The 20332-nt window shown below is 40.6% G+C and overlaps 1 protein-coding gene and 2 long non-coding RNA genes across 14 annotated transcripts in view; 2 read left to right on the top strand and 1 right to left on the bottom strand.

The window, feature by feature from the left end:
- The window catches only part of fmn1 (formin 1), a 47208-nt gene extending 46565 nt beyond the window's left edge, over positions 1–643 (bottom strand). The window contains exon 1 of the mRNA XM_023951602.1: positions 542–643. The gene's annotated coding sequence lies outside the window, so the exon portion shown is untranslated. The remainder of the gene's footprint in view (positions 1–541) is intronic.
- Positions 644–3480: 2837 nt separating this feature from the next.
- LOC111946859 lies at positions 3481–8932 on the top strand. Of its 10 annotated transcripts, none has more exons than XR_002872645.1 (10): positions 3481–3520; positions 4470–4575; positions 4717–4788; positions 6610–6786; positions 6863–6950; positions 7066–7671; positions 7744–7888; positions 7971–8053; positions 8179–8253; positions 8541–8932. It is a non-coding gene; the product is annotated as an uncharacterized LOC111946859 (long non-coding RNA). The 10 variants fall into 10 exon arrangements; XR_002872644.1 differs by lacking the exon at positions 3481–3520 and adding an exon at positions 3764–3952; XR_002872648.1 differs by lacking the exon at positions 3481–3520 and having other exon boundaries at positions 3764–4575; positions 7066–7140; positions 7236–7671.
- A 946-nt stretch (positions 8933–9878) lies between these two features.
- On the top strand, positions 9879–14501 carry LOC111946860. 3 transcript variants are annotated; one of them, XR_002872654.1, is made up of 5 exons: positions 9879–10804; positions 10877–10976; positions 12057–12194; positions 12611–12740; positions 14374–14501. It is a non-coding gene; the product is annotated as an uncharacterized LOC111946860 (long non-coding RNA). The 3 variants fall into 3 exon arrangements; XR_002872652.1 differs by lacking the exon at positions 10877–10976 and having other exon boundaries at positions 9883–10804; XR_002872653.1 differs by lacking the exon at positions 9879–10804 and having other exon boundaries at positions 10811–10976.
- Positions 14502–20332: the final 5831 nt, after the last annotated feature.

Here is a 20332-nt window from a genome sequence, read left to right as displayed (position 1 = left end):
ATTTTCACTCCTCTTCATCCTACAGGTGAGATGTTTCACTAGGCATAAAAAGAACTAGAAGCAAAAAAATGATTTTCATTTCCACACATGAACCTTTACTAAGATGCATTTCATCAATATATAAGAAGCTGCCGCACAAGAGCTGACGTCACAGCAGCACCACATCTGTTTACAAGCCAAACAGCCTCACATGTGCTTCTAATGTTACCCGCTGAATCCCTGCTGTTTGCGCCACAACATAATCCCGTGGGATCTTGTCACCTTGCCACGGCCACGGGTGGATTTGGCAATGTTAAATGGAAAAGGTTAAAACACAATAACCCTTTAGGGAGTTTCTAGCTAATGGCGACAAAAATACGACTGCAAATGATCTGACGCATATTTGTCGTATGTTAACTTTTCCTTGATTAGACTGAAACTGCGATTTAGCCCGTTTCTAAGTTGAAGTTGGTTATTAGAGACTGACAGTGAGTTCAAGTCAGCTGCGCCTGCTGTAGGTGCAAAACCAGATGCTGCCGAGTGAAGATGAGCAATTACTTACCCGATTTCACGGTCGAGCAAAGAATTTCTCCTCATCTCTGTTCTGCGGCCAGCCGATGCTCACCTCGGATTCTCTGGGCCACTCCAACATGATCCACGGGATCTTGGGCCAATGGGAAGACTCGCCGCTGGTCTGCTGGTCTCTGATTGGTTGTCTTATGTTTTTGGTCTCGCCCACAGTTTGAGTCACTACAGCTGCTGCTTGCAGGTGGGACATGTGAGGGATTTCAGGAACTGCTTGCTACACGTCGATATTAAAGTTACATTTATGATTCTTATGTTTTATGGAAATAAAACAAAATTTTCTTTTTGCAGTAATGTAGTCAATTTCACGTTTAAAGCCAACACGGTAAGTCCAACAAGGGCTTTGACACGTTTTTTCACTAAAGAGAGACACCTAGAGGCCAGTTTGTGTATTGTACATGACGTATGCAACATGAAAAATGAAGGCACATACTTCATTTTTTATTTATTTGAAAAATTTCCCCTTATGTTTAATGAACACTGTTATAAATAGAAAGTACGGCTTGTTTTCGTTGTTGTTATTCTTAATGATTTTGAAAAGGAAAGTACAAAAACGCTAATTTTAGTTTTTTTTAGATAAAGGTGGAATTAATAATAAAGCATAAAACTACATAAAAAACGAATAATTCAATTTATGTAGGTTACATTCGTACCATCATATAAAAATGTTTCTTTAAATTCCAGTGCTTTTGGTTTTCTTTCTTTCTTTCTTTCTTGCACTGCATGCTGGGAGATTGGTAGCGGCGTCAGCATGGACGGTGTGGGTGAGTGAGTGAGTTTGAGAGTTTGACAGAAAGTTTGTGTGGTTTAGTGCTCCTTTGTTCGTTTTCTATTTTGAGTTATTTACTGTATTTAACGACTTTCACTGGTGAGTTTGGGGGATCAGCGGTTCACCCGCCTCGCCGGGATGGTGTCTCAGACGCCGTCCTTGTCCCTGAGGCATGGGGTCCGCGTCCAACCCGACCCACAGGTGTCTGTGGAGACAATTCTCCTTGCCGTGGGAGACTTAGTTGGTCACGCCAACATTACTTATGCTTCTCGGATGAACAAAGGAGTGATAGTTTTTCTGACGGAGGAGCGTTTGGTATCTGACTTGATCGCGTGTGGCGTCACTGTGGGCGGGGAGTTCCTGCAGGTGTCCCCGCTCGCGGTGCCGTCGACGCGTGTCATTGTTTCGGGGGTTCCCCCGTTCATTCCCAACGACGCTCTGGAAAAAGAGCTGCAGCGTTACGGAAAGTTTGCTAGCGGTTTCCGAACTGTAGGTTTGGGCTGCAGGAGTGAGAAGCTGAGACATGTTCAGTCCTTCCGCAGACAGGTTTTCATGTTTCTTAGCTCTTCTGCTCAGACTCTGGACGTGTCCTTCCGCGTGAAGCACGGGGATGGCAATTATTTGGTCTATGCCAGCACGGGAAATCTGAAGTGCTTTGAGTGCGGAAACGCTGGGCATAAGCGCGCCGCCTGCCCTCACAGGGCAGCTGAAGGGCGGCCTGATGAGGCCGCTCCGGCCGCTCAGGTGGAGCAGGGGCTCGCCACTGCAGACTGTGTGGGTGTGGGGGACCCCGCCCTTCTAACTGGTACAGATCCTGGTGAAGGTTGCAGCTCTGAAGCTGCTCAGAGCAGCAATAGTGAGGTTAATGTTAGAGACAACACTGTTGCTCCTGCCTCAGAGCTTCAGGAGGAGTCTGAAGGTGGTGTGAGTGTCAGTGTTGAGAATGTTGGAGGTATTTCTGACCATTCTAGTGGTGATAAAATGGGCACAGGGGTGACTGGTGAAGGGGTTGAGTGTGCAGATGGACAGTCTGCTGTTACTGATGATTTTTCTGCTGTGATTCCTCCTCCTGTCACCACAGACATGGAGCTGGATTCAGACTCTGACTGTGTCTCTCTGGCAGAGTCCCAGATATCGTCCGATGACATTTATTCACTTGAGGAAATCAATCACTTCCTAGAAGATTCATTTGGTAGACCAGTTAAAGTGGCTGATTATTTTCCAGATTTGGAGAAGTTCATTCTGACGTCACTAACTTTGCAGAAACAGGTTGACTTTAATATACTTGATGAAAAGAAACGGTTTCGATTAAAGAAACATGTCACTACCGTTCGTAAACAGTTGAAGGCTTTGAAGGGTAAAAGCTCCAGGAGGTTGAAAATGAAGAAAAAGGGTGAAACACTGACGTAGTTATGACTGTGTGTGTGTGGATGATTCTTTTCCTGTTATTTTCTTCACTTTTCCTTCTTCACTCTATGTTTACATTTAAGGCAGGCTCTTTAAACATTAATGGTGGGAGAGATGCGGAAAAGAGGGCGATTATTAAAGACATTTTTGAAGATAAAGCTCTGGATATTTTGTTTTTACAGGAGACACATAGTGATGTACTGACTGAAGCAGAATGGGCTCTGTGGTGGAGGGGTCAGTCTTTCCTTTCTCATGGTACAGTCTTCTCTGCTGGGGTGGCGGTTCTTTTTTCACCTCGGCTGAGTCTTAATATCTTATCCGTTAGTGAGGTGGCCGCGGGCAGGTTCCTCACTGTGAGGGTTGAACTGAACGGGTTTAAATTTTGTTTGATTAACTTTTATGCACCTGCAGAAGGTGCTCACAGAATCCCCTTTTTCCTCACTTTAGAGGATTTTTTGAAGAACTGTGATCCAGGGGACGTTATAGTGATGGGCGGTGACTGGAACTGCACGTTCAACCCAGTCTCATCCTAAAATGTGTAGTAGCTACATTTGTCCACATGAAAATGCGTGAGAGTTTTACAAAAACGCCCCCTAAACTGTGAGGCGGATACGTTTCATTTTTCTATTCATTTTCTACAAGTCTTCTCAGGATCACGTGACTTTGGAGGTTTGGCCTGCCGTGAGCAAAAAACATGGCGGATGCACGTTCATTTTTCGGTGGAATATCCCATAAAACAAGATATTTTGAGGACTAATTTTTATTTTGACAACATTTCTAGTGAGAAATATACCATTTTCTTTTAAAATGTGCTTTCATGTTGGACATACAGTTTGTAGTTTGCTTGTTTCGTTCAACTTTTTCTCCCAAAGGCTCTGTGTTACGTTGGAGAAACACGTTAACTTTCATTCATATCTGCAGACGTGCGCGTGGGTCACGTGACTTATATGTTTCTCTTTTTTTCCGCAGAAAATTGTAAAATATGAGTGAATATGGACTGATTTATTTTTGAAAACATTTCTAGCAGTATATATCCCCTTTATTTTCATAATATCCATTCATTGCAGACATGCAGTTCGTAGTTTGTTTGTTACGTTCAACTTTTCCTCAAGGATCTGAACGCGTCTGATCTTTTCCATAAATATATGCAGGCTGACGTGGGTCACGTGACGTGCCTTTCTCTTTTTTTCCTGTGGAAAATCTCGTAAAAAGGTACGTTGCGATTTATTAATTTCTTTTATTTACATTTCTAGGGACCCGTGTATAGGTTTTCTCGTTCCGTGTTGCTGTTGCGGCGATTAGGCTTTGATTGACATGTGACAACAAACCGGAAAAATGTTGAGTTCAGGGGCTGACCAAAGAGTTCTTTAAATTGATTTTTCTGCATTTTAATTTATTTACACTACGAGTCTAATGGTGTGTGATAAAAAACCTATAAATATTATGATAAATGAGATGAAACAATTATTTTGATGGAGTTTATAAAATATTAGCATCTATTATATTCTTTTTTCTTTAACTGTCAATTTTTTTGACGTATCTCATATATTATAGTATTACAATGAAGTGCTCTAATTTATCTGTTAAAAAAGGTTTCATCACTGTTTCCTGTAGTAATTCTCAATAAAGTTTTAAATATGATATATTAAATAGGATATATTATCTAAAGTAATCAGGCTTTTAAGCCTTCAATTTGCCCCAATTGACATGAAGTGCGCATTTCGAAAAGCCAGTGAACGCAGCGTCATACGGGCACCCCCACCCCACTCCCCCGGAAACCCCCGGATGAACCCGCAGGAAGGCGCGCGGCTGAAGAACTCTTGGACAGCTGGAAGGTGGGCGATGCTTTGAACTTTTCTCTGTAGAAATGTAATGTTTAGATTTGGGAAACCAGAGATGGGTTTTTAGTAAAAACGTGTTGGCTGTTTAGGATTAACGTTGAATGACGAGGCGTTTTTCCATCTTAAATTTAAAAGGCCGCAGCATCACGGTGAAGGCCTCTTCTGTATAGAGGACGGGGGCGGAAACGTCACGTGGTCTCCGCAGAGGTAAGTTTCCTTTTGGGTCATTTAGCCAGAAACGGGGGTCTGCAGCCCTTTAAACAGCTAAGAGCCTTTCTAATGTCTCACTGTGCAGAACTCAGTAGGACACACAAGGTGTCTCTTCAGCGTTTAGAAAATCAAACACTCATTTGCATTTATGTTATTTTGGAAACTGGATAACTACTGGGGTTTACAAAGGCTTTTTTTTACACATTGTAGATTTTATGTTGTTAGTACATCTCAGCCAGTATTTCTTTAAAGGCCTATATCATGCAATATCAACTTTTTAAAATTTTAAAGTGTATTATAATGTTAATTCCTCACAAAACTTAATCCACAGCAGTATTTTGATCCATTCACGCATCTCTCAACATTCCTCTGAAACCCTCTGAGCACCAGCCCCTCCCAATTCACAATAAGAGGGTCCTCACATTGTGACGTCATCATAAGTGAGGAGCAGCCTCTTCCAGGAAGAGCCTGTGCAGCTAAACCGCCTCCAGGCTAACAGACACCCCCACTTCCTCTATGGAGCTAGCGGTGATCAGCAAAATGCTTTCATTACACAATATGCACATCCATCTTTGCAAAAGTTTGGATGGAAGAAACGCAGAAACGCTGCCGACGCCGACTCTAGGTTGATGTCATGAAATAGGCGACACCCACAAGAAGAGAAAGGCGGAGCCTCAGAGATCGAGGAAATAGTTTATTCTAAATGGCTAGCATGGGATAGGCCCTCTAAATTGTGCGTATTGACCTCAAATTGATTTTTTGTGGTACGTTGTCAGGTTTAAAAAAATTGGTCATAAATGCTGGAATTTCTTAAAATATTGTGCATTACCGCTTGATAGATTATTGAAGCATTATGGGTACTGTAGTCAGGAGCCTGGCACAGTAATACTTTGCTTCAACTGTTGAGTAGATCACCAAGTTGAGTAAAGTTTGACTTATCTGACTGTTTTGTTTTGCGTGATGCGCTGTGTCGTCTGAAAAATAGGATATTTGTTTGAATTAAAAACATTTTTATTTTTTGTCGGAGAACCACAAAGGAGGGGTCAAGGAGCCACTTGTGGCTGTGGAGCCTCAGGCTGCAAACCCCTGGTCTAAACAATTATGGCTGATTTGGCTGACCACATTTATTTATCCTAGCGTTGTCAACAAAGTTAAAGAGCCGCTCCAATGGAAGTCACGTTTTTAAGATCAAACATTTTTCTCATTATTGAGAACATTAACAAAAATATAAACATATACAGAATAATATAAGATTAAAACTGTTTCTGAGTATTTATTCAAATCTCGATGGATCAGGAGAAGATGAAACTCATTGTCTCAAAAAGCTCTTAGTTGTGACGCTCTAACTGCCATGAATGGGCCAAAGTCTCTGCTCCGCTCCAATTCTGATGCATCCACTTGCAGACAAAAACCAGTAGATCCATTAATGTCCTGAGTTCCCTAGTCTGAGCTAGTATCTGGCTCAAAAGTGTACACATGGATAGCTCCAATGTTGCTCATTGATTTTTTTTTTTTGCTATGCTAATGTCGGCTAGGGCTTGTGAGGTGCTATAAGCTAGCGGGAGAGAGAATCAACAAACGGTTTATGGGAAATTAGCAGAGGCAAACATCTGCACCACAGCTCTGAGGTGAAATTCTTATGAGCTGCTGTGCTGCAGAAAAATGTCTTTAAAAACAAAATGATCGTAATTAAAAAAAACACTGGGAACGATTTTATAATAGCTAAAAATTCTGTTAGAAAGTCTGATTCCTGATTCTTGTATGTGTGTATGTATATACATAAAAGAACCTCGTGTTTTTTTCCCTTTCCTCTTTCAGACGGGTCAGTTATTTGGAGACAACATGCACAAATAGTTCCTGGACTGATTTTCTGCTAACTTTGAGATGGAGAGGCTGTCAGGTTCATCTGTTTCAGGGTCCTGCATGCTCTCCCTCCATGTTGGCTGTAGCAGTGGATGGAACTTGCAAAATGTACTGTTTTGAGAGCCAACTGGGGTGTGTAAAAAATTTTTCCACCTACATTTTTGATGGTATAAATGTTTTTCTTATGTAAACTTTTCTGTTCTTTTAGGCTCAGTGGTTATTTTGAAGATGCGTTTCTGACCAAAAACACTGTGGAGACCTCCTTTGTGAACTGCATTCATGGGGCAATAGAACATGTAAAGCTATTTTAATGTCTTCTTCCTTAAGAAAATGAACACGCCTGCCTATATGTCTTAATGTATTTTGTGTCATATCATCATGTTTATGTACAATATTCATTTGTTTTGATAGAATCCTGGAGATGGGAGATGTGGAGCAGGAAAGTTTGTGGCAGCACCAGAGTCCTCCAACAAGTCTTCTGGCAAAGTAAATGAGGAAGGATCGCAGTCTGCCATCGTGGAGTTTTGCTGAAAGGACTGAACACGTTCCATCCATGCATCCATCTTCTTCCATTCATCCAGAACCAGGTTGTGAGGGCAGCAGTCTTAGCAAAGATGCCCAGACTTCCCTCTCCTCCAGCTCCTCTTGGGGGACCCCGGGGCCAGCTGAGAGACGTAGTCTCCCCAGCGTGTCCTGGGTCTTCCTTAGGGCCTCTGCCCAGTGAGACATGCATGGAACCCCCCCCCCAGGGAGGCGTCCTCCTCTGGATGTAGAGTGGAAGCGGCTCCACTCAGAGCTCTCTCCAGGTGAGCGAGCTTCCTGAACCTGTTCCGTTGAGATATTTTCATGAACCCCTTCTATTTGCAGAAACGGCTTTCTCCACAGACCTTGCAGTTCTTCTGCTCTGATGTAGTCTACGAGTTCTGATCGCATTTGGAGAAGGTTGGCGTTCCTTGTCCTGAGATGCAGGACCTGTTGAACATGTGTCCTTTTCAAGTTCACTCTTGGATGTGTGAGGTAATAATTATCAACGGCTTATTTCTCATTATTCCTGTTGGAGTTTTTTTCTAATCCCTTATGTTTCAAAAGTTTGCAAACATACATTTTGGTTGAAATGATGAGGATCCGAGGATGAAATCAAGAAGGGACAACTTCAGGGAAAGGGACTGAACCGACTGAACAGCTTCCTCTCTTCAGCAGACACATCTTCCGAGTACATATGTGTCAAAAACTGGTAAATACTCATTGAAGATGCATCCTTTTTGTGTAATTTGTTTTCTCAGTTTAATACATTTTGATCCTTTCATTCTGCACAGACATCCTCGCCGTTCAGGCCGGTGGCTGGAACAAGCGGAAGTCAGAAAAGCTGGAGCAGACGTTACCAGAATGATACCTCCAGGTAAAGATTGTGGTAATGTTGTAGATAAATGTTGGCTTGTTTCTTTCATGTTACTCTCATGCTGTTGATGTGGAATATCTCTTGATTTCTTCAGTATTATTAATACATTAATCTCTTCCCACAAGGACCAATCAAAATGACCCAGAGAAAAACACTGAAGGGCTTTGTCTGAGCATCAGGAAAACAAGAATCAGCATATGGTAAAAATCTTTTGTAACCCTTGTGCTATCTTAGATGACCCCCCCCCCCCCCCCCCTTCCATTGAGGTGTTCTCCCTACCATGACAAAGGTGGATAAAGGTGAAAAGATTTCATGTAATCCATGGACACCAGTGAAGATCACAAATCATTGAAGAAAAAAGGTTCAGAGCACTGTCTAGTGGGTCTAGATGACCCAACTCCCAATGGTAAAGTGCCTAGGATAGCACAAGGGTTACACTTTCTAAAGTTGTTGCATAACTGATCAAGCATGATGTGATGGATTGCAGGTTATGGTGCCATGGTAAAGAACTAAAGGCTCTAGGATGTCATGCTGCTGACCAGACTGTGGTTGGTGAAGTCCAGCAGCACTGCGGGTCCTTGAAGTGTGGTTGAAGAGCTCTCCTCCCAGCTTTTGGAAGGTTCTGCCCCGCAAAGCCAGGAGGTTTCTCTTTGTGATCTGCATGGATGTCCAGGGCTTGTGGCATTTATGTGTTTTCCTCTTCATTTCATTCTCAGGCAGCACAGAGGCCTTGATGGAGAGAGAACATGAGGGACTAATTGTCTGCTGAGGAGGAGACTTTCTGCAGTTCAAGCCCCAGCTCCACCCCTAAAAAAGGCTTATAAGAAGGAAAACCTCATTTCAACTTTGTACCAATAAATAAATGACTTTTAATTGAAATGAGAGATTTTTTTTCTGCACCGCACCAATGAAGGTTTTTTCAACCTAAATTTCAACAATTACATTATTTTTTTAACCTCCGTTCAAGTTTCTACAACACTAGCTAAACATTTCAGTGCTCACACCTGTGCTGAAGACACTTCTCATTTTATCTCAAACGTTTGGCCTTTGATTTGTATGTCCAACACCTTAGAATGAAACACTGACCTATTAAACTCATATAATGTGCTATGCATCTCCAAATCCTTTGTCAGGGTACAGACTACATTTTAATTGAGCAAGACTGAAGTAAAATGTAGCAAAATGACAATGGGTTATCTTAAATTAGGGGTAAATGACATGAGAAATTAAGAATATTAGAAGTGTGGAGTGATATGTGTATCAGTATGTTAGCTGCAGGAAGGGGGCTGTCCTTGACACGTCCCTTTACTCAGACAGGATGACAGGTAGGGAAGGGGGTAGCCGATGATCTGCTCCAGTATCTTCAGCACTGAAGCTTCTGCTGCTCTTCTTCAGTTTGATCTGAGAGCCAGACCATGATGCAGTTGGACTGGCTGAGCGGTAGGTTGCCAGCAGCTTCAGACGTGCTGATGTGCCTTGTTGATAACGTCCTGGATGTTAGGAAACCAAGTTAGATCAGCTGAGATGGGGATGCCCAGGAAAGGGAAGCTGTGAACCCTCCTCTATGCCTACTAAAGTCCAAGATGACTTTCATGGTCTTTTATTTGCCGATCAGCCTTACACTATACAGTTTCCGCACTTGTCTACAAAGTTCACCTCAGTGACCTTTCATAAGTCTTTGTTATTGGCAAGTTAATTACTTATATCCAAGACATGGAGATGTGGGTCCAGTATGAGCAGGATTTGGGAAATGGCAGTTGCCAAGAACTCACATGAAGTTTCAAGGTTTTTGCCTTTATTTGGAGGAAAAAAAGTTGTTGTCCTTTGTTGTGCAGAATTGCAAACCTAGAAAGAAATCAACTTGAAAGAATTTATATAAATGTATTTGCCCTTCTTTTGACCCTTCTACATCATGAATATTTGGTGGCTGTTGCTTGGCGACTGTGAGATCTCTCCATAGGATTGACATGGGCTGGGCCTCTCAATGACCTTGATATGATTGTTCTTCAGCCATTCCTTGGTTGCCTTGGCTGTAGGTTCTAGGTCACTAACCTGTTGGAAGACCCATCCATGACTGATTTGAAGGGTCCTGACTTAAGGAGGGTAGGAAGTTCTCACTCAAGATTTTCCATTAATGGCTCCATCAACGTGGTGACGTAGCTCTGTGCAGAAAAATAGCCACAAAGCATAATGCTTCCACCTCCATGTTTGACAGTGGGGAAGCTGTTCTTGGGGTCATAGGTAGCAATTCTCTTCCTCCAAACCCAATGGTTGAGTCGATGCCAAAGAGCTCAGTTTTGAGCCAAACATTCCATTATGCAGAATAAAATGATAAAGCAAACCCTATTTTTCAGTGTGTGATTTTCATTTTTTCATAAATCTTAGGACAATTTAGATGATAAAAGTAACAAATATATGAAAACAGTATAATACAGTAAATATGTAAATATTTGATGTGATGAACAATGTTTATCTGATTTAGACCCAACATGAAATATTTTTTGACACACACAAATCAAGTTGTGTTATTTACTGCTCGTAATTTAGACACAAATGATAGAAATGTTAGGTTTATATGCCAAAGAGGCCATGTGAAAATTTTAGTGCAAATACGCATGCGTGCGCGCCGTGCACATAAAGCCACCCCACCCCCACGTGTCCGCGCGCCGGTCGGGGGGTGTTGGGCGTCAATAAAGGTAATCTGGTTGTCGCGCTTTCTGCATCTCTGCGCGAGCTAAAGAAGTCTCAAAGGTAAGAAATGTAAACACAAGAGGCATTAATGAAAATACTTTATGATCATCTGAAAGTATTTTCATCTGACAGATGAATGCAGCTGTTGTTGTTATTACTGTGTGACGGAGGAGCGGTGCTGAAAAATACGGCCTCCAGTCCATCGAGAGACTGAACGTAACACGACTGCAGGGTACTATGATCATAGAAACATGTATTAATTATTTGTTTCGACTGTATAGTTATTGTGGTCGAGCAGAGGAAGGGAGGTTTGTGAGAATCGGGGTTACATTAGTTAATGATTATGGCAGCGCTCGCGCCACCGCCGGTTTCCCGGCAAAAAAAGGAACAGTAATTTCCTGATATATTAAAGTGTTATGATTGACCTATTTAGGGGTTTTCTCCAAATTTACACAAAAAACGTTGTAACAACGATCATCTGGACTTGGTTTTGTAAATATTTTAAAACAGTCTCTGTCTCAGAGACCTGGACTGACTGACTCCTCCCCCTCACGTTCCAAACAGGAAGTACAAGGAGCCAAAATCCTATAGACTTCTAAAGAGAAACAAACAGCTGTCAGTCAGCCATTCTATGGGTCAGATTAACCATTCTTGTTGTGATACCCTTTTAAACAGGTTTTTGCTAATTCCAGTTATTTGTTTTACAAAACTGTTTCTTTATCACAAGTTATTCAAATTATAGACTGACCAACAGATGCCTCAGTAATAGCATGTGCCACCTTGAATGTTTGTTTGACAAATTCCACCAAGCTCACTTTCAGTGGAAGCAGTGTGGACTTTCAACAGCTTACTCCTGATTGGCGACAGTAGTTGCCATAGAAACGTTGACTCAGATCAATCACTGTCAACTGGCTCCAACGTGGTGACGTCGTTATCACAGAGAAACGACGACAGAATTGACTTTGTTATGAGGATCTGGAAGTAAATGGGTGACGTCACACTCGCTCAAACCTTTTCTCTGATCCAGTCAAACTGCTTTTTTACCAGTTTTATTCCAGAAATCATTTTTGGATAAGAGGAAAGACATCTTCAGCTCAAAACCAAGTCTTCATGACCTTTTTTTTTTATAACTTTTCTTTTTAAAATTCAGAACTAATAACCTGCACATTCTTACAAAACTGTTAGACTTCAATTGCTACCTTAATTTAATTGTAAAACTAACAACCATTGTCATTAATATGGCAATATTTTCCCCAAATCTTATCAGAATGGGGAACTGGAGACATAAAAATTCTGCTTTTCCTATTTTCAGCTGACTCTGCCACGAGGCTCGACAACTTCTTGCATCAACTGTGATCGCTGTGGCCGCCAAAACATCCAAATGTAAGGCGGGCTACAAAGATTTCAGGCCAAAAGAGAACGCCTCACATGTGATGAAGTGTCTGTATTGGTATGTATTTACCATCTGTCACTCAGAGTCATTAACCAATTGTCGATCTGTTCACAGTGTTATATGATAATTTAAATTTTGACGATGACGATACAAAAATTGCTGCCAAACCTGCCAAAAAGTCCCGCCTCTTACCACACACATGTTGTGCCCCCTAAGTTGCCCTAAGTTCCCTGATCAAGCATAAACGTGCTTTGCCTGGATGAAGGCCTTGTATCAGGTATACTGGTAATAATAATTTTACATTCACCTCAGTCTGTTGTTTTAACTCATTATTCATGGAAGCTTGATGACATGACTTCAATGTGCATGAACTCTAGTTTAATTAGAAACTTTCATTTGTGAACCGTCAGCAGATCTGGTCATGTCTCACCAAAACAACCACACTAATCATTTCATCATTTTCATCCATTAAGGTTGGAAAAACCAGCAGCCTTCCAGTGCTTCAGCCGTCCAACCATCAACCGTTTCAGACATCCATCCTCCCATCACTTCAGCCCCACAGCCGTCCACCAGTGTGCCAACTTCTGACATTTTACTATCCTGGTACAATCTTATTTTTCTGCACAGTTAGCAAAAATGATGTGTTTTTTAGATATTCCTGTGTTTTTTTATCCTCAACAAATGTTTCTCCAAAGAAATATGAAAATACAGAATTATTCATCTGGTGGTTATTTTTACACTTTTCCTCAAATATTTAATAAGAAAGAAATAATTCAGTTCAAGTTTACTTTAGCTTTTCTTTTTAATGGGCATTACAGTTGATATAAAACATATAATATGCAATTAAAATGTTTTGTAGTTAAAAACATTTTACACACTATTAAAAGATTCTATAAAATATTATTTAAAAAGAATCCTTTCCAAGAAAATGTTGACTACCGTATATCTTCCCATAGTAGCCCTGGCGTTTATTCCATCACAGACAGAACAGTGATGGTTAATGGGTTTATTTTGCAGCAAAATATCATCAAAAAATGCAGACAAACACCAGCAGATGAACATTTCAGGATTTATTCAAACGATGAGAACATTGGATTGTGTTCTGATCAGCACTGGCTGTTGACGTTTCTTTTCTCCTTGAAGCATCAGCCTCCGTATCAAAAATCATGTTGGTTGTCATGAGGATCTCTTTCCTGGAGACACGCCCACCTTTCCGTCTTTGTGCAATAATTCATGTTCAAACCAGTTCTTCTAAGTTGTCGCTCGCTTTCTTTGCATTTCCACCAGTAAAAAGTAATACGACAAAATACTTGCCGAATTTGTAAAGATTTGGATTTTGTATTATTAATTTGCCTTTTTTAGTCTTTTATTATAAAATAACTATGCATTATTACTTTATTTTAACTAACACATTTATCTTAGTTTACAGTAGTCCTCTTAAACATCTCTTAAACAAGTTTACACTTTTCATCTTTCAGAATGCAGCCGTGTGATTGGAGGAAAAGATTAATATGCAATAAGGACATTTAAAGAAAAAAGGAGCAGTTTTTATTTTACATTATTACTATTTTAAAGTAGAACTCTAACGTATATAAATGCTTTTTTATTAATTTGTTTGGCATATTTACTGTGTTAGAGTTCTGATGATTGTTTTGAGTGGTAAACGTTTTTATTTTATTTATGAAACCCAGATGGAGTTAATGGAGTGCTAGTCATGTTTTATGTTGTATATATTATTAATGAATTTATTTATTTATTTTGAAGTGCCTAATTGCAAGTAAAGAAGGCGGGGTTATGGTTAAAATACGTACGGACAATCCAGCAACGTGCCTCTTCAACATGAATTTCCATCAGTTTTTTTGCTTGGTCGCAAATAAATAAGTCCAAATAATAATCAGCCTAATTTGTTTTTTTGTTTATTTAAAATTATATAAATATTTTCTAATTTTGTCAATAAAAGGTCAAAAGGGGTAGATGATGGATGCATGTCCAAGTTTTATTATTCATGTTCTACAAGTTGTTAGATATTGATTATTTGATGCTTTTGTGCTATGCGTTAAAAATCAATGTAATATTGTAATTATTCATAAATATTTGAATAATACTAATATTTCCTACAAAGGATAATTGACACTAATCAAATTAAAAACAGTCGCCCTGTAAGCACTGAGTGAACAAACTGTAGCCCATCGTTTTCTATCACTGTTTGATTGAACCTTCTCTACTTTTCTTGCAGGGGGGGGTCATGGCCTCTACGCTGGATCCCAAAAAAGAGACAAAAAAACCCCGACCTCAACCCCCACTCTTAGTCAGACATGTTTATTTTTTTATTTACAATAATAAATAATATACTATGTACATTTATTTTGTTTTACTTTTTTATACTTAGTTTCCTTATTTCCTATAATATTTATTAGTAGTTGTTGTTTGTTGATGTTATGTCCTCTTTTAGCCTCTTTTATGTTAAAATAGACGTAAATGATCCAGATGCTGATATTCTAATATATAGACAGATTTATGAATGAATTATTCTCAACAGAAGTTCAACACTATTGTGGTAGCAGTTTGACTGTTTTACTGTTTAGTTTTACTGCAATCTGTCGTGCCTCACCCACTGTCCATCCCATAAAAAAGAACAATTCTACATCATTAACCTTTTTTTATTTTTATTCATAAATACAAAGTTAGAAATCATACCCCCCCCCCCCCCCCCCATTTTTCTAACTTTATCAATGAGTTCAAACAAAACATGAACACAATAAGAAACTCTGACAATAAGAAAGCATTTAAAACATTCAATCTGTGCGTCAGTTTCAATGTTTTTGTGAAAAATTTCATAATAATCCTCTGGTTTGTTTCTTTCTTGTTGCTGTTGGGAATTGTTTTGAATTGTTACAGTCAATAAAGTTTGTATAAAAAAACAACTGCAATCTGTCATGCGACATGAGACCTGCAAAACAAAAAGTTTGCATTAGTAATGGAAACATTAATTTCTGTAAAAAAATAAAAACCTGTTTGTCACTGGGCCTATTTTTAGAACTTAACCTTCCCGATAAACGTGGGACCAATCACAAAACCAGTTTAGAGCCAAACGTCTTTTTTTAATTATACAGTGTATTTCTAAACTCAACTAGTTGATGTTGAAAAAATACGCTTGCATGGACGTTACGACAGAGTACATCGGTCCCTAAAAATGTTATTAAACCTAAATATTAAACCTCAGACGATCTTATTTTACGAGATTTTTCCACAGGAAAAAAAAAAGAAACTCGCGTCACATGACCCACGTCAGCCCACAGATATGATGGAAAAGATCAGACATCGTACACAGCATTTAGACTTGTAGTGTGAATACTTTAACATGTAAAAGATTATTGAATAAAAAAAATCGCTAAGTAAATTTAGAGAACTCTCCAGTCCGTTCCTGAACAACATTCTTCCGGTTTGTTGTCACATGTCAATCAAAGCCTGATCAACACAGCATGAAACCTATACACGGGTCCGTAAATGTAAATAAAAATAATTAATAAATAGCAACGTACCTTTTCACGAGATCTTCTATATGAAAAAAGAGAAACTCACGTCACGTGACCCACGTCAGCCCGCATATATTTATGGAAAAGATCAGAAGCTTCAGATCCTTGAGGAAAAGTTGAACGTAACAAACAAACTACGAACTGCATGTCTGCAATGAATGGATATTATGAAAATAAAGGGGATATATACTGCTAGAAATGTTTTCAAAAATAAATTAGTCCACAATCACTCCTATTTTATGGCATTTTCTGCGGAAAAAAGAGAAACATATTAGTCACGTGACCCACGCGCACGTCTGCAGATATGAATGAAAGTTAACGTGTTTCTCCAACGTAACACAGAGCCTTTGGGAGAAAAAGTTGAACGAAACAAGCAAACTACAAACTGTATGTCCAACATGAAAGCATATTTTAAAAGAAAATGGTATATTTCTCACTAGAAATGTTGTCAAAATAAAAATTAGTCCTCAAAATATCTTGTTTTATGGGATATTCCACCGAAAAATGAACGTGCATCCGCCATGTTTTTTGCTCATGGCAGGCCAAACCTCCAAAGTCACGTGATCCTGAGAAGGCTAGAAGAAAATGAATAGAAAAATGAAACGTATCCGCCTCACAGTTTAGGGGGCGTTTTTGTAAAACTCTCACGCATTTTCATGTGGACAAATGTAGCTACTACACATTTTAGGATGAGACTGGGTTGGCACGTTAGATTTTACTTTAGATAGAACAGGTGCAGAACCTCATTTCCAGTCATCATCGGTTTTATCAAAGATTGTTTCTGACTCTTCTTTGGTTGACGTGTGGCGGCTTAATAATCCCCAAACCAGACAATACACGTGGGCCAGGAATGTGGGTGGAAAATTGAGCCTCGCTAGACTGGACAGATTTTATATCACAGACAGTTTTAGAAACAGGGTTTATGGATGTTCCATTTATCCAGTTGCTTTTAGTGATCATCATATGATAACACTAGAATTACACCTTGGATCTTCTACAAAAGGAAGTTCATACTGGCATTTCAATGTGAAGCTTCTACTGGATAGAGTTTTTTGTGAGAAATTTGAGTTTTTTTGGGAGCTTTGGAGATGTAGAAGATCTGATTTTGCTTCTGTTAGCCAGTGGTGGGAGGTGGGTAAAGCACAAACACGGGTTTTCTGTCAGCAGTATACGAGCCATTCCACAGTTGCAACTAAGAGAGCAATATCTGCTTTGGAAAAAGAAATTTCTGGGCTAGAAAACACTTGTTCAACTCATAGTGCTTCACAAGGTCAATTACTTAAGAGCAGACGGGGTGAACTGAGTTCATTTCTCCGTGAAAGGGCTAAGGGAGCTTTAGTTCGAGCTCGGTTTACCACCATCAGAGACATGGATGCTCCCACGTCGTTCTTTTTCAACCTGGAGAAATCTGTTTCTAGGAAGAAACAGATGGTCTGTCTGCGCCTTCTTGATGGGACTGTTACTACGAGTCCGGCTGCCATGAGAACTCTTGCGGTGGATTTTTATAGCGGCTTATTCGGAAAAGAGGACTGCGACAGCGACTGTGTGGAACAGCTGATGGAGGGACTCCCACGACTGAGTGACGCAGACAGGGATCTTTTGGACTCTACAATCTCCATGGAGGAATTGACTGCTGCTGTGGGTCAGATGGCGCTCGGGAGGTCTCCTGGTTTGGATGGGCTGCCGGCGGATTTTTATAAACACTTCTGGAAGTGCCTGGGCCCGGATCTACTAGAGGTGTTCAAGGATTGCTCACAGACTGGATTGTTACCTTTCTCATGCCGTCATGCTGTTCTCTCTCTTCTTCCTAAGAAAGGAGACTTAACTCTCCTGAAGAACTGGAGACCGCTTGCCTTGCTCTGTACAGACTATAAGTTGCTCTCTAAGGTCCTGTCCAATAGACTTAAGAATGTTTTAGGTGTAATCATTCACAGAGATCAGTCCTATTGTGTGCCTGACCGATCTATTATGGACAATCTTTTTCTTGTACGTGATTTATTTGATGTTTGCAAACACTGTGACACCTCAGTTGGACTATTATCCTTGGATCAGGAGAAGGCCTTCGATAGGGTTGATCATATTTATTTATTTTCTGCTTTGAGAGCTTTTGGTTTTGGAGAGTTTTTTACGTCTTTGTTGGCTCTTTTGTATAAGGAGGCTTTTTGTTTAGTCAAGATTGGTGGCGGACTGAGCAGACCTGTTATGGTTCAGAGAGGGATTAGACAGGGATGTCCACTTTCTGGACAACTGTACGCTATTGCCATTGAACCTTTTCTCCATAGGCTACGTACTCTGCTTACAGGATTGATGTTACCAGAAATGTCCCACAAACCGTCTCTTGTGGTGTCTGCATATGCAGATGACGTAACAGTTTTTGTTCGACATCAGGCAGATATTGATTCTCTGTGCAATGTTCTGGATCTTTTCCAAAGGGCTTCTTCGGCTAAGGTGAACTGGGGTAAGAGCACCGCTCTATTGTTGGGACGTTGGTCGGGCTCCACATTGCCTCTTTTGCCTGGGAATCTTGATTGGGGAACGGAGGGGATGAAGTTTTTAGGAGTTTATTTGGGCAGTGACGTTTTTCAGAAAAAGAATTGGGAGGGTGTCATGGAGAGAGTGTGTGCCAGACTGTCTAAATGGAAATACCTGCTGCTTCAGCTTTCCTTCAGGGGTAGAGTTCTTGTTGTCAATAACTTGGTTGCCTCGACACTTTGGCATAGTATGATGGTGTTGCCTCCTCCTGCAAGCCTCATCACTGCACTTCAAAAGACCGTGGTGGATTTCTTTTGGTCTGGTCATCATTGGCTAAGAGCTGCCATTCTCTACCTGCCGGTTGAGGAGGGCGGTCAGGGACTGATTGATATTTCGGCCCGTGTAGCCGCCTTTAGACTGCGGACAGCGCAGCGTCTGCTCCACGGTTTTGGACTGCCGTGGTTGGATACTGCATGTGTGCTGCTGAGGAAAGCTGGGGGTTATGGATTTGACAAACATTTGTTTCTGCCCCAGCTTCATACCTTGGACCTGACTGGACTTTCACCTTTCTACTGCTCTGTCCTACAAGCCTGGCGACTGTTGCTCTGCAAAAGGGAAATAGTTTCAACACCTGGAATATGGCTGTTCGAAGAACCCATTTTTGGAAACGACCTCCTCAACTCACAGATTCTGGTTTCTGCTACCATGAGGTCGAAGTTGAGAGATGCGGGCTGTGTGAAGCTTGGACATCTCCTACAGACTCCTGTTCCTGAGCTTTCTGCTTTTACCGGAATAAGATCTCTCAGAACATTGGAAAATCTCGTGAAGGAGATTTGTCTCTCCTTGCCTGTGTCCTATCAAACCTATGTGATGGATCCTACTGCATCTAGCCAGTGGGTGGATGGTGTGGATTTCATCTTTCCTCCTCTGCAGGTTTCTCCGGCCTGCGAGGGATGGCAGGAGGACGGAACTAAACTCCTGTCCTGGACTACTCCTCAAATAGGAACTTTTGAAACGATTGGGAAGAAGGCTTTATATCTTTTATGTGTTAAAGTTTTGAACTTGCGCTCCTTGATGGACGTCAGAGTGTCGAGGTGGGCTGAGTTGTTTGGCACGGGGTCTTCCCCGAGGGGCTGTTGGAGATCCCTGTACAAAGCTCCTGTTGAGAAACGGGTAGGTGACCTCCAGTGGAGGGTCGTACACGGGATCATAGCCACGAACAGATATCTGGTGCATCTTAATCCTGGCGCGGGGGATGGGTGTCCGTTCTGTTCTGTTGCAGAAACTGTGGAACATCTTTTTTTGCAGTGTCAACGTCTGACTGGACTTTTTTCTCTTCTTCGTTCTTTTTTTGAGGGGCTGGGAGAACAGTTTTCATCTGTGTGTTTCATTTATGGGCCAAAATATTTGGCCAGAAAGCGGAGAGTCCATGTTTTGTTAAATTTTCTTTCCGGTGAAGCCAAGTTGGCGGTATGGTTGACGAGGAAAAATCGGATACGGGGAGTTGGGTCTGACGATGTCCTGTTTCTTTTTAAAAGACTTTTGGTGGCAAGGTTGAACGTCGAATTTGGTTTTTATAGGCTCACACATGCACTTGATGTTTTTGAAAATATTTGGGCTGTACAAAATGTTTTGTGTTTCGTCAAGGATGACTCTTTAGTGGTAAATTTTTGAGTTTGTTTCTTTGTTTTTGTGTTTTTCTTTAATTTTTTGATGTGAATATTTTATTTGTTTAATGATGATTGGTCATTAAAGGTGTTTTGGAACTCTTTCTTTCTTTCTTTCTTTCTTTCTTTCTTTCTTTCTTTCTTTCTTTCTTTCTTTCTTTCTTTCTTTCTTTCTTTCTTTCTTTCTTTTTGTCTTAAAAAAAGTACACCACAGTGAAGAACCAGCGAGCTGAATAGGGTCCTTTACATCAGAGAGCTCATAATTTGCAAGTTAGCAATTAGTTTTAAGGGTTAAAGTTGCAGCTTTGATGTGATTTTCTGCTTTATCCAGTTTAGGATCTGCTGGAACCCTAATCAGCTGACACTGCATGGCCCAGGTTAAATGGGACTGGTTACTAACTTATCAGAGGGGCCACATTATGAAACAAAACGTCTGGGCTTCATTCCAAATGTTTAAAAGTCTGAACAGGCTTAAGAGTCAGTAACAAAACAAAAGTAACACAATGTTTGTATTTTTAAG

This window comes from Oryzias latipes, chromosome 22, assembly GCF_002234675.1.
Source record: "Oryzias latipes chromosome 22, ASM223467v1".
Taxonomy (NCBI): Eukaryota; Metazoa; Chordata; class Actinopteri; order Beloniformes; family Adrianichthyidae; genus Oryzias; species Oryzias latipes.
This window is presented reverse-complemented; position numbering and strand designations above follow the sequence as displayed.